This window comes from Astatotilapia calliptera, chromosome 17, assembly GCF_964374335.1.
Source record: "Astatotilapia calliptera chromosome 17, fAstCal68.1, whole genome shotgun sequence".
Classification (NCBI taxonomy): Eukaryota; Metazoa; Chordata; class Actinopteri; order Cichliformes; family Cichlidae; genus Astatotilapia; species Astatotilapia calliptera.
This window is the reverse complement of record NC_137438.1, coordinates 32,828,073-32,838,252: the sequence shown is the minus strand read 5'-3', so window position 1 is coordinate 32,838,252 and position 10,180 is coordinate 32,828,073.

Below are 10,180 nucleotides of genomic sequence, written 5' to 3'. Positions count from 1 at the left end.
CTTTCTCCCTCTGCCATCGCTCCATTTTCTTAACTGCAGTTATAGAATAAGTTATATTATATATATTATATATATATATTCTTTATCTATTTTGCTGTTTAGTCCTGTTCTCAGTTTTTGGTTGTTAAGAGTTTAGTTCCATCGTCTCGTGTCTTTTCCACCTTATTAAGTTCATTAGTGTCTCTTGCACCATTTAGTAATCGCTTTTTACTTCCTGTTTTAATTAGAAACTATTGTCATTTTTCCCTCATCTTATTTTCTCCAGTTGTTCCTTGCATCTGTCTCCACTTCCCTTTTCCCCTCAGTGTGTGTGCTTTAACCCGGTCAGTCCTTTGTTGCTGGCGGTGCTTTGTTATCTCCCATCATGTTTCTGGTTGGTTTGGTTTCCTATCCGGTCGTTAAGTCTGACGTCACTAGCCGTGTCTGGGCCTAAACTCCGCTGCAGGTCCATATATCAAACGATCACTATGGCATTACTGAGAGTTGAAAACTGTCTAAAGTCTTTCATCTTTAATAAAATGATCAGCGTTCTGCTCTACCAGGTGTAACAATTGAGTTTAACATTCAGGCATCCATGAAAACGGAATTTATGACATTTAACTGAGTTAGAAGTTAGCAGGAAGTTAGCTTGCTAGCTTCTATCTAAATACAATATAGCATGTCCTGACTGCGGGGTTTTGGAAACAAATTAAAACATACAGCTCTGTTATCACTTCCAACATAAATGAAGACAGAAAACTAAACAGCAGTGACGTTTGTAGGATTACTGAAGATTGGCTAGCTGGTATATAATGATGTGCTACGTGACCGCTAGCGACACAGCTATGTTAGCATAATATAAACAAGCTAACTTTTTTTTCCACTCGATAAGTTAACGTGAGTGTTCTCGGTGGTCAGGAACAAATGTAATCGCATGGCAAGATGCTGTAAAAGGACCAAACTTCAGCCAGGAGAACAACTTAGATAATCCATCCACAATACAAGGTTAGTCATTCATATACTGCTGCATGGGCTGGGCTGTAGTTACATCCTAAGGTTTTAAAAACTGAGCTTAAATAAATGATTAGCGGTAATAAAAGCCGAGGGAGGTCAACAGTGATCACTGACTGTTTTAGGAGCTTTTTGAGATTAAATAGAAGAAAATACAAAACATTAAACATGTTAACAACACAAAAGCCATATTAAACGCAGATTACTTTAGGCCCGGAAGTAGGATTCGTCACGTCATCACTTAACAACTGGATTCTCATGATTTTCCTAAACCTTCTGGAATTTTGGACATTTTGGACGCAATATCTTATGGATTATTTTATTAAAAGTCCACTATAAGTTTTCATTCTGCCTGTCCATATATAGCTCTGCATTTATTTATTTTAAAGTTCCTGTTGTTGAAGCTTGTGTCAGCTTATTTATAAGATAATGGTGATGAGCGTTGGCTGGAGATGCCCCCCTAACAGACTCTAGAATTGCCACTGCCTAGACCCATGCCATCAAATATAGATAATAATCTCCTTTTGACTAAATGATGAGTCATTTTGAACTAGCTTTGTTCTCAGAAATGTGTGGTGCTTGTCGTCTCCTGGTTGAATTTTTGTGTTGCTAAGCTATTCTACAGTATGTCTAGGAAAATGAGAGAATGGGCTATTCTTACTCAAGTATAGCAAGGAGCTGCAGGCTATATTATGTACTGCACTGAGTACACCCAGATGTGTTCTCTGGCTCTCAAGTGTCTTACATTTAACTTAAAATGGTTTCAATCACCTTAAACATTCAAAAGTTGCATCAGCCCGAGACCAGGAATGAATTCTCCACTGTGTTAACTATCTGGTTTCAGTGTTTCCACTCGTTTTTCTGATGCAATGGCCCTGTCAATAACTAAAATTAAGCATGAAATGGAAATCTTCAACATGCCCCCTTCAAAGAGTAAATTTGGTTTAACTAATAACACAATAGCACATGTTAGACTGAAGAATCTGTGTAAGGAAAATAAATTTTTCTAGGAGTGGGGTAGAGTCTGTGTAGTGCACCAGAGGGAGAAGGGTCTCACCTTTTGATAACAAATAAAAATAAATATAAATATATGTATATCAGAATCTGAATGTTACCCCGGATAGCTGGGATAAGCTCCATTGATACATAGTTTATGGATAATTATGAGTTTGAGGCAATATGGGAAAATGTGACATTCACAGACTTAAGGTTTTTGGCAAATGTTGCAGGGCAGGGTGATGAAAATAGCATGTTGCTTTGCCTGCAGACAGTCCAACACAGATAGAAAAGACGAAAAATAATCACTTTCACTTCACCATCACCTTCTGTTGTAACATGGTAAAAATCCCACTTAATCCTGATGTTGCTAAAAGTTCTCACAGAACCTCTCTTGCACTTCCTTCTGCTACCAAGGAGACCATACTGTGGAGGCCAGCACTGTCCAAACATACCACAGCTGTTCGTCTATCCACATTACAAGACTGCTCTGCCACTGATAGGCAGATGGGGGAGGATCAAGAAAGAAGGAAACATGCTATGATGAAGAAGAGACGTTGTTACAAGAAGCGTTGGGTTCATTATGCTAGACCTGTGGTCTTGCTTTGTAGAACTTAATGCTGTTAAGGCTAATGCCTAATAGAAGGGAGATTTCTTACTATTGTTAGAGGTTATCCTTCTCTTGTTGTCTGAGAGCTGAATTTAAGTCAAAGTCAAAGTCAGCTTTATTGTCAATTCTGCCACATGTACAGGACATACAGAGAATAGAAACTACGTTACTCTCAATCCCTAGATAAAATAGCAAATGAACATTTAAATATAAGAGTGATTAAAAATGCAAGTAAAATAATTAAAAAGTAAAATTTAAATAAATAAATACAATACAATTTTTACATATAACAAGAAAGCTATACAATATACAATATAATGAGTAAATGACATTGAGTGCAAACCAGGCAGAGTAGTGCAAATGGAGATTTGGTAATGTACGGTAAGAGATAGTGTAACAACAAAGTCTTATGAGGTAGTGGCAGTCCAATGCTCCACAAAGTGACTGGTAACTGGTGCAGGCCAGTGCAAACATATACCTTAATAATATTCTCAATTGATTGTGTACCAATTCTTGTCTCTCCAAATCAAGACCAATCATTGCGTATGCGATCTGGACGCAGTTTTAGTTTCAAAACTACTAGTGCAATGTTTTTCCTTTTAAGCCAACATTTCAAGCTGAAATATGAGCCGTGCAAGCTGCTATCACTATTGCTTTCATTGCCACTAAATGCTTTTTTACCCCAATTTTTGTATCTAATTCCTGTTTAAAGCAGAGCTGCTTTTTGCATGTTTCATTTATCTCTTTTGTCTATGATGACATCGTTAAGCCTTTAATCCAAGGACACATAAAACAAGGAACATGCTCTGCAGAACCCAAATTACTTGTTGAAGATGTATCACATGTCATTCCATTTAACTGGATATTCCAAGAATCATTGGTCTGTGTTATGAGTCCACACATAAATACACAGCTCCAGAGGAAAATATGTCTCAATTATCTGCAAATGCAATAGATTCTAAAGGCTGTGGATTATTAATAAAAAACTAAATTCAATACTTTGTATTTGTTGTTGTCCTTGGTTTGACTTCTTATTCCCTGTTTTCCCACTGCTCTCTTCCTCATCTATGTGGTTCTCTGTCTATGTGAGCAGTAGGAATGCCATTTCTTCCCTTCTTGCCTAGCTTAATTTGGTATCGTACAGGAAATCTCCTTCAGTGTTGCTTAATTTTATTCAGGTTTCCAGGCATTGTTAGTGCACAGCTTTCCCATAATACCATTTCAGGCTAAGGTCTGAGGCCTTTTACAGGGCCATCCGGTTGTTCAGTGATGACGCGACGAATCCTACTTCCGGGTCTAAAGTAGTCTGCGTTTAATATGGCTTTTGTGTTGTTAACATGTTTAATGCTATGTATTTTCTTCTATTTGATCTCAAAAAGCTCCTAAAACAGTCAGTGATCACTGTTGACCTCCCTTGGCTTTTATTACCGCTAATCATTTATTTAAGCTCAGTTTTTAAAACCTTAGGGTGTAACTACAGCCCAGCCCATGCAGCAGTATATGAATGACTAACCTCGTATTGTGGATGGATTATCTAAGTTGTTCTCCTGGCTGAAGTTTGGTCCTTTTACAGCATCCTGCCATGCGATTACATTTGTTCCTGACCACCGAGAACACTCACGGTAACTTTTATCGAGTGGAAAAAAAAGTTAGCTTGTTTATATTATGCTAACGTAGCTGTGTCGCTAGCGGTCACGCAGCACATCATTATATACCAGCTAGCCCAACTTCAGTAACCCTACAAACATTACTGCTGTTTAGTTTTCTGTCTTCATTTATGCTGGAAGTGATAACAGAGCTGTACGTTTTAATTTGTTTCCAAAACCCCGCAGTCAGGACATGCTATATTGTATTTAGATAGAAGCTAGCGAGCTAACTCCCTGCTAACTTCTAACTCCGTTAAATGTCATAAATTCCGTTTTCATGGATGCCTGGATGTTAAACTCAATTGTTACACCTGGTAGAGCAGAACGCTGATCATTTTATTAAAGATGAAAGACTTTAGACAGTTTTTCAACTCTCAGTAATGCCACAGTGATCGTTTGATATATGGACCTGCAGCGGAGTTTAGACCCAGACACGGCTAGTGACGTCAGACTGAACAACCGGATTGCAATACCTTTCTTTATTCTTTGTTAATTTTCAGCCATTCTGCTGTAGATTTGCTATTGTGACATTTGACTCTAGAGTAGTCAAATGAGTACAGACAACTAGAAGTACAGAGGACTTCATTGTCAGCTTAATGACTGCAAGGTGCCCAGGTCCTGCTGCTGCTGCAAAACAAGCCCAAATCATTATCCCTCCACTGCGCTACAGTGTGTTTATGCTGATATGCTGTGTTTAGATTTCTCCAAAAATGGTGTTGTGCCTTATTGCCAAGCATCTTCACTTGGGTCTTGTCTGTCCAAAGGCCATTGTTCCAGAGGTCTTATGGTTTGTTCAGATTTAACTTTGTAAACGTAAGTTATGCTGCCAAGTTCTTTTTAGAGAGAAGAAACATTCTCCTGGCAACCCTTCCAAACAAGCCAAACTTGTTCAGTCGTTTTCTAATTGTGCTGTCGTGAACTTTAACATTTAACATGCTAACTGTGGCTTGCAGAGTCTGAGATGCAGCTTTTGGGTTTATTACAGTTGCACAGTCTGACCTTGGGGTGATTTTGCTTGGACTTCCACTCCTGGGAAGATCATCAGCTGCCTTGAATGTTTTCCTCTTGTGAATAGTCTTTCTCAGTAAATGATGGACTGAACGATGGACTTTAAATTATTTGGAAATGATTTAATAACCCTTCTTTAAGATTAAGCACACTGATGTTTTTCCTCTTTGGCACTCTCTTAGTGCACACCTGATGCACACAGAAACTGTCCGACAGTTTCTCAAGCACACTCTGCACTGTGGATTTTATTTTTTATCTTTGTTATCATAAAAATAAAAGCTCTTACTATGCAATATTGTACTAAATGCTACTTTAAATGTTGTACTGCTCTAAAAATTTGCAATTACGTTGCACACGTTTTTTCACCCACTGCTTCAACATTTTGATATAGTTGTTTGTTTTTTAATAAAAAATGATACAATCTAATATGTCAAGGTTTTTTATGTTGTATTTACCTGATTTTATCACCTGCTAAAGACCAGATTATATACCAGTATGTTCATGCATACTCTGTGATTTAATCAAGATCACAAGCCTAAACTGCTGTGGGAAGTACTCTGATTTCTGCCACCCAATGGGCCATTTGTCAGTGTTGCCAGCCAGCTTTATACAGCAGCTGTCCCAGTATAGTGGACAAAAACATAACAAAGAAGATAGAAATCATCCATATATACACACACTCATGCAGTCTATTTTAAGAACCTCAAACAGTTTAGTTTATGGGCTTATTCGCTGTAGTTTTAAGTAGAGTAGTCTTATAGTTACACCTTAGCTAAACTGCAGTTGGCATGCATGGATATTTTTGGAATAATTACTTCAAAATATTAAGTGTGATCTTTGGAAATAGTTTCCATGGGATGTAATCATCTAACATCGGTGTTCTGGGTTAGAACAAGAGCTCAGCAGAAGCCATAAAAGGAGGCTGTTTATGATTTTATAGTCTACAAATCATTCATCGCTGTAATAAACCTGACTGTGGTTCAACTGTACTTGCAATATAGAAAAGAACTTGTAACTTTGCATAGTCAAACTGTGAAAGAGTAAATGGTCTGTATGTCTTAAGCCAAAGAGGATGTTTCTGCTGATTCCCATGAAAGTTTAAAATATGTCTGCAAAACATTCTCCTCTTTTCTGGAGGCTGTTTTTCCCCCCCATCCCAGCTATGTCCAAAAACATTTATTCAACCCACATCCCTTCTCATCACTCATCTCATCTTCCCTCACTATTTTCACTCATCCATTTTCCATTTGTATATCCTAGACTTTTTTTTTTGTCTTTTTAAAATCATTTTATTCAGTTTATTCTTTTCCTGACCCTTTATTTTAGCCTCTCTTTTCTCCTCTTTCTGTTTACCTTCCAGATGTCTTTGAACATGTCAAATTTATACCAATGGTAAGCTTTCATCATACTCCCCTGCTTCTTTTTTCCACAAAAGAAGGCAAAGTTTTCCAAGCCAAGCCTTTTGGGGGAGAGAAGAGAAACTCGCATGAGGCGAATCCAGTCTACTTTTAAAATTCTATCATGCCGATGTCCAGGTGCGCTTTATGTTGTCCAATAAACCCGCTCACGTTTCTCTCAGACAAGCCAAATCTTTGGGGAGAAATGGGGGCTGACAGTTGTTGTCATGTCATTACTTGAACTGCCATAACTTCTAGCTACGATACCGTACATGTTGTAATGTAATCGGAATGTTGCAAATGTCCACGGGGTGTCTTTAGTGTCAGTCTAGAAATAGCTGCTTAAACAAAAGAAGAGTAAATTATGACCAACATTATGAGATGTGTGAAAATGTAATAATGCGCCAAGCACATGTGATGTGCTACATCTGGCACATTAATTTGAGAGGCCACCTAAAATCAATGTAGCATTTGCACTTTATTTATGTTTCATTAATTTACAGAGATATTTTACAACTGGCTTACTAGCTAATAATCTACAGCTTTGATAAGGCAGAGGTAAAATTGTTGATATTGGCTGGACTCTTGCAAATCTCACTGTGGTGATAAGGATAAGGAGCATTAATGCATTTCGGAATTCTTCCAAGTTTCTCTTACCCATGAAGCCCAAAGCTGTTTAAGGCATTATAAACCTGACTGCACAGTATTGTGAGTCAATGATGATCTGATGCCTTAAAATATAGTTATTAGACTCTTTCCGTTAACTGGATGTCTGTTTACAACAGTGAAAGATGTGAACATAGCTGCCTGAGCTGGAGAAAATATCCCCTTTTAGATATTACAGCACATTTTCTGGTAAATTACATGTCTAATAAACATGCTCCTAGTGGTTAAAAAGCATTAATTTAGCATTATGCAAAATAGCCTGTGTAACACCTTTAAAGCCACAGAAAATGCATGGCAGACACCAGAGGTCAATGCATAAAAAACATGCAGTTCTTGTGTAATTTGGGGTACCTCAGCCTTTTCTCCCTGTTTCCCTCCCTTAAGATTGGCTTCATGACAGCCACCCTTCCCCTGAGACCATTTCTGATGAGGTTTCATTGAACTGTGGATGGATCAACTGAAGGTGCAGATGCATCTCCAATATCCTGTGTCAGGTGGTTGCTGTTTTTTCTTTTCCTTAAGTGCAAAATTTCTAGCAGCTATCTTTTCAGGCCTACCATTTCTTCTTTTACTCTATACTTTCAGACATTCAGAAAGACTGGAGAACTTTTGTTTGAAACCACTTTAAAATAATTACGAGAAAGTTCAGCTCCTTGGGAGCATAATATAAAGGAATGAGGGGGGACTCAAGACTTTTGGCCAAAGCTTAATTTCATCTAAAAGACTGCAGCGTGTGTTTGTGTGTGTCAGCCACTTTGTGTGAACCTATATCCAACACAAGTGTTTCTCTTACACACATCATTTGAGAGATGAACCAACCGTTTCTTGGCTGAGTGCATCTCCACTTGAAAATAAGCCGAGTCAGCACCACAGATACCGCATAGTATTTTTTTTTTGTTTTTGCAAAATCTCCTTCAACTTCCAAAGAACTCTATTAGACAGTTTCGTGTAATGTGTTCTGGGGAAAAATTCACACTTGTTTTCTGTCTTTCTCTTACAGACAAAGAGTGAAACAGTTTAGGCATTAAGTAGAAAACTGTCCCACATCATAGTCTGTCTATACAAACTGTGTATACACCTCTGCTCACATGTTCTGCTCACTGCTGTGAGATAAATAAATCTTTTTGTTATATGATATAGGATCTCTTGGTGTTTTCTTCAAATCTGTGATTTAGGGTGTACTAAGCTTCAGTATCTGCCAGAGTGTTTGCATGTTGGAATGAAATACATTCATGGCGTGTCAAAGAGTGATTTACTATTAAGGGTAACTTCTCATTAGAACATCTGTGTTCCAACACTAACAAGCTAAAGTCTGCACATATATGTGTGTGTGTGTGTGTGTGTGTGTGTGTGTGTGTGTGTGTGTGTGTGTGTGTGTGTGTGTCTATGCGCTGTCTGTTGTAAGAAAGCAGCAGCTTTGTGGCTTTCTTGTTTTTTTTCTTAAAGGAATATTCTGGAAATTCAGAATTCTATAAAATCTGCCCTGAGAGATACCTACGGTGGCCCTGAGAGGCCAAATGGACTGCAACTTAAGAAAACACCAGCAATAAGAAAAATGCTGCAAAAGCACACAAAACACAACGGAAATGAGAAAAAACTAAACAGAAATAGAAAAAACACATGTCCAAAAGCACAAGGGAAGTATTTCTTCCCACGACGGACCAGTTGCAGGAACCAAAATATACTAAGAATTGCGCTGAGAGACACTTAAAAGAAGTGGAGGTTCTATTGGTTTTGTGAGGAAAGAATAGATGAGAGGTAAGTGTGTTAGCCTAACTATTAGCCTAAAAATCTGTCATCAGTATTAATCATGATAAAACACACCTAGCATGTTTTGGGTTCCTGCAACTGGTCCGTCGTGTTATTGTCTCCCCAGAAATACTTCCCTTGTGTTTTTTCCTATTTCTGTTTTGTTCTTTCCTATTTCCGTTGTTCCATCCAGCTCAATATCACGGCAAAGTAATACTGTTTCATGATAAGTGCTTTTGGTGATATAGGCTTTTAATTCTAAAGTCCCTGTTTCTGTTTTGTGTGGCTTTCAGTTCAGAGTAAGATATGTGTCATATGGTGCTGGGCATGTGGAATTACTGCAGTGGAAAAGTAATGGATAGATCATGTGGACCGTTCCTTGAAAAATCAGTTTGATAAGAGACCTTCAAAAGGAGGTGGCTCAGAATTTAGCATTTCCTTATTTATCTAACATTTTTGAGTCCCCCATAACCTCTTACATAGTCAGCTGCATTTTCAGAGCTTGTTAACCCAATTTTTTTTTTGTTTAGTTTTTTCAACAGTCTTTTTTTGTATGTGTGCTGTTACTGTACTACAAATTCAGTCGTCTGTATTCAATTTGTGGGGGAAAGCCTGAACAACAGGAAGCATCTTTGAGTGACAGAAAGCCCAGTTCTTTATATAGTAATATACATGTCATCAAAGACACCACAATAAATAAAACTGATTGGTCAAAGGTTGCAATGATGTCAGTCGACATGTTTCCATGCAACATGATGGAAAACAGGTCAGAGAGAAACAAAGGAAGAGCAAGAGTACTTAAGTGACCCAAACTAAGTTTTGTAGGCATCATTGTTTCCTCTTGCCCTAACGAAAAGCCGTAACCAAACATTTCACAAGCAATTCCTGTTCTGTGCCACAGAGCTTGAAAAGAGATTTTATTTCATTGGATTCTGGGGGAAAACTGAAACATTGCCATGATAGCCAAGATCACCTTGTTCATATGACGTGGGGAAGCCCCCTGAAACACTGAGCTTCTGTAAGGGCGACCCTGCCAAAAGCGGCCGATTCCTGTGACCTTATCCTTACAGTCACTAACCTATATCACCAGTTTGTGCCCATAACTCAGGATTGAAACT